Source organism: Sander lucioperca, chromosome 19 (assembly GCF_008315115.2).
Source record: "Sander lucioperca isolate FBNREF2018 chromosome 19, SLUC_FBN_1.2, whole genome shotgun sequence".
Taxonomy (NCBI): domain Eukaryota; kingdom Metazoa; phylum Chordata; class Actinopteri; order Perciformes; family Percidae; genus Sander; species Sander lucioperca.
In genome coordinates this window covers 13,788,246-13,792,828 of record NC_050191.1, presented here as the reverse complement: position 1 = coordinate 13,792,828, position 4,583 = coordinate 13,788,246, and the positions used below count along the sequence as shown (strand labels likewise).

The 4,583-nt window shown below is 40.6% G+C and overlaps 1 long non-coding RNA gene across 1 annotated transcript; it reads left to right on the top strand.

Moving 5' to 3' along the window:
• Positions 1-2,376: 2,376 nt before the first annotated feature.
• LOC118493854 lies at positions 2,377-4,162 on the top strand. The gene is made up of 2 exons (XR_004895887.1): positions 2,377-2,597; positions 3,366-4,162. It is a non-coding gene; the product is annotated as an uncharacterized LOC118493854 (long non-coding RNA).
• Positions 4,163-4,583: the final 421 nt, after the last annotated feature.

Here is a 4,583-nt window from a genome sequence, read left to right as displayed (position 1 = left end):
CGAGAAAGGGCTCGAGGGGACAGATGTCAGCATACCAACAGGAAACAATATTACATATATATTACATACATTACACAGCTACAGCATCTCCATTGCTTTGTTTTCCATTGAAGGTAAATGAAAAGGGATCTCAGACCCCTTCTCACCAGGAACATGGGAACGTGGTAATTGAATTCAGGAGGAGCAAACAATGACACTACATAAGTAAAAAGCTGAGAAAGTGCCTCATTTTGGAGACATATGTAAGTTGGCTTTTACTGTATAAACAGGATAATCAAATGAGTAATGAAAGGGTCAGGCTAGCTTAGGTGTATTTTGAATGTCAATAGTCTTTTCTGTGAGAGACAGATCTTTTTTAAATATCTACTGATGTGATAAACCCAACCCATCTGGTTCTCCAAGCTGATTAAAATAAAAGCTGGGAATTACTTATTTCACTACTAACTCAGGTAAGATGAAATAATCACATTATCTGGCCAGCTGACCTCTCAGAGGTCAGGGCATCACAATCTGACCTCTTTTATAAAAACCTTCCGAGTGCTAAATGGACCGCCAGAGGCAGAATTTTCCACTATCCAATCACATTGTGACAGGTGAAAAAAAGGGACAGAGGTGTCTGTGGGTGAAAGATAAGGGCATGCATGAAACTCAAAGTATTACAGACAGAGGCTGAATGTGTCTTGGGGTCACAAGCTGAGGTGTCAGGATTTTATCTGTGAGGACATTGTTCTGTATGTCCATCAAAACTATCTGATGCCTCAATCTGACAGACAGAATCAGAGATGTTACAGTAATGTGTGGCTTAAAGCTGTAACTTTGCTTCACATTGAATGTAATGGTCCATACTGGGTCAACAACACCTTGAACAGCCAGATCCTGTAAATATTTCTTTAATTTCTTTAATCTGTAGTTTTTGTATTGTCAGTTTCATTACATGCTGCTTGTGTTGCATAACAGTTGAGGCAATCTGCCTTGTGAAGTTCAGCTAAATCAACAGACATCCAACTTTGCAGAAACGCTAACAGAAATGCCAAAAGGAGGTACAAAAAAAAAAAAAAAGAATCAATACTTCCAGAGTTACCTCCCTATATTTCTTCCCACCTGGTTTGAACTAAATACAAAAAGAGACACTTATGTTTGATATTTTGCTTCGCTGAACTAATGTTGGAATACACTTTGACCTTCATGAAGGTGTGATCTTTAAAAGAGGGTTTTAAGAGAAGAGTAAATTAAAGAAGGCCCATCCTCCATATTGTATGGGTGGGACCCCCAGTGACCCAATCTTGTGATCTGTCACTCAAACCCTCACTGACTGTCAGGTTAAAATAGATTATAATCTGATCTGCAATAGAAGCTGTCACTGAGAAACTAGCATGGACTAACTACCTCTTAGTATACAGACACACACACACACACACACACACACACACACACACACACACACACCATTTTACAAACATAATGTCCTGTTACAAAAGCAGAAGCTGAACAAGACATGGCCAATAAGCCCACAGGGCAAAAAAAAACTGTGGCTGGCTGTCATGCGACTGCCGCTATGGCAACGAGTCATAAACACAATCTGTAAGAACAAGGAAAAGAAGCAGCAGAATATATAACAACTAATGCGTCAACTCTATCCCACACTGGCCCTCCTGCCACAGTTCTGAGGCTACAACAGAGTAATGGCTTCATGTTGGTGGCCTTAAAGATTCATTCTTCCAATAAAAATACATATAAAATAAAATAAAAAAAAATAATAATAATAATAAAGACTTGTTCTGTGTCTGTTTAACCACTCAGCTAAACTGCTGATTCCAAGTGGCATGATATTGGGGGGGGGGGGTTTGTTTCGATGTCTGTGTGCGAGTGTTTGTGTGAAACCGTGGTATCGAGCCGCAGACGATAAATGGTGGTGTCAGAACTAAACAGGAGGCTGGCATGGCTCAAGGTGACCGTCTGCTTGGTCCTTCCTTGGCTGCGGCTGAACCATAATGTCGCCCCTGGCAACAGGATGTCACCCTGGCACTGTGCCAACCTGAGGATCTGTGCCAGTCTCACCAGCAATCAAGAGCTTAAAAACTGGTGTGTGGGCTCTCTCTCTTTCTCCCCCCTGCATGTCCAGTCTCATTTTCTTGCTTTTTCTGCCGCCTCTCTCATCACTATTTCATCCATCTAATACGCTCAGTGTGACACTCATGTCTTCCAGACGTGCTAAACTCTGTTGCCTTTGCCCTTTACCCTCTTCTTCACCTTTCCTTTTGCTCAACATCCTCCTTGACTAAAATTACACTAGGTGCTTACAAAAATTGGGCCATACTGCAGAAATTCCTTAAATGCAGTCACCATGTTAAACATGACACAACACACAAAGCCTGAACTGATTGAGAAACTCAGTCTGCAGCAATCTCCTGTATTATCTGATCATAGGCAAATTGCCAGTACAGGATTACACACAGCCTACACACAGAAAACTCAACCAGGTGCTCAACAACACAATGAGACTTAGCAAACTTGTCTGCTTGATAGGATAGCAGACGGTAAAACCCAGAAGCTTGGGCGGGAATGCATGCCTCTGCCACCCATGACGAAGGAAACAGGTGAGAAATTGAAATAGGAAAATCAGTGCATCGCTTTTCTCCTTAATGAGAGACAACAAACAGGCAAATTCCACAGCATATGGAGGAGTTCAGGCTGGGAGGTGTTCAAAGCGGACTCGCCATTCTCTGCCATATGGTGTCACTAATTGCTGTTTTTTCACTGCGACAGAGAGTATACCAAAAGAGATGGTTGAAAGGAGAAAAACACAGACCCAAAACTGGGGCAAAAGTTTGATTGTTTTGATGTTGCACTGAGTGGTTACTAACAGCTTTCAAATTGAGCCTGAAGGGAGTATAGTTCATTTTATGGTATCTGGTGATTTGTGGAATGTGGCTAATTTGAGAACATTGTCTTGTCTTAAAAGAAAATATGTTAATCTAATCAGGCTTTAAATGACACACAAATAGTTTTAGATTTTCATATTTAACTCTCAGGTGATAACAAATTAGAATGCAAGTTTTCCCCAATAACATGTGAACATTTCTGAACACTTATCCCGCTGGAGAGACACAATTACCGTAACCTTGAGAAATGAAAAGCAAGCCACCTTGAACAAAGGCGTCATTGAATTTATTAAGAGCTGTCATTTGGGACCAAGCTTGTGACCTGTACCTATAGAAACACAACATAATATACCAAAGATAAGTAACACATGCTTATTTCATAGTATGTTCTATTTATGCTGTAAGCTGTTTCATGTTCAGACTAATAAAAACATGAGTGTTTCACTTTGATTTTTACAAAATGTATTGATGATATCATCACAGGTTCAGCTCTCGTCTCCCAGGAGATGGATGCCAACCAGAACACATCAAAGAAAATGTCAGGTCAAATTAGTTTCCACGTGCCCCCTGTAAATAAGCTAATATGATCGGGTACTCAGAGGAGAACATATAGCATAAAGAGTGATTTGTAAAAAACAAAAAACAAAAAAAACATAGCTGATGTCCAAGCAAATCCATTCACACCAAAGGCAGCATGTCATACTTGTAGTTCATCTCTACTCAAGGTTACAAGGAAAAGATACCCCATGTAATTCAGTAGCCATTAACACTGTCTATGTGTCTCTGTGATTAGGGCAAATGTGGCAATGTTAAGGCAGTAGTTCCCACAGACCCCCAGTCCAAACTTCTGTGAGGATGATCACGGCACAAGACTTGTCTTATCTGAAATTCCACAAGACATCAACAATAAAGCAACTGCTGTTAAAGGGACTGCTTGGTGTAATTAGATAATGTGGACACACCCCCAACAGCAGGACCCAGGCAAAAGAGTATTTTTGGAACAAACCACACTTGGGACAAAGCTGCAATATTTACAGCTCATGTCATTTACTGCCTTGTAGTGTTAAATGAGAGTCCTGAATATATCTACAAGCAGTGGACTCCCTTATGGCTACATATTCTCTATAGTTATACCTTGTTAGTTTGCAAAGATATCTGGAAATGCAAACATTTATTGTGTATATAAAAGTGTATATAAAATATGTTGCAGCTTCCCAAAACAGGGATGATTGTAATGTATCCTTATACATAAATAATCGAAAAACTTTCCACCACTGCAATGTGATAATTGTCTGATTCTTTCCACACATATGGATTAATACATCAATCTGTCCTTGCACTGCAGAGACATCTTAAAGGGAAGCTTCTAAATTAGATCAATCGGAGTACAATTGGGATTCAAAGAGTGCACCCACACCTGCACACAGTGATGCAGAGGAGCCACGTGTCTGGTGATGCTGTTCTCTCAGCTTTCACAGAAACTGCCACCTCAGAAGCCACACAGGGAGCAGCCATATTGGATCTCAGCTCTGGCGTCACCTGACTTTCTTGCTACTTTGCGAGTGTCATCAATTTGATCCCGTCAGTGAGGGTTGTGTGACTTTGCCACACAGAGATACACTGTGTTACACTGGACGCTTGTGAAATAGTTGTAGTACAAAAAAGGTACACCCACATTATTTGACTTCTAGGAAGGGGAAA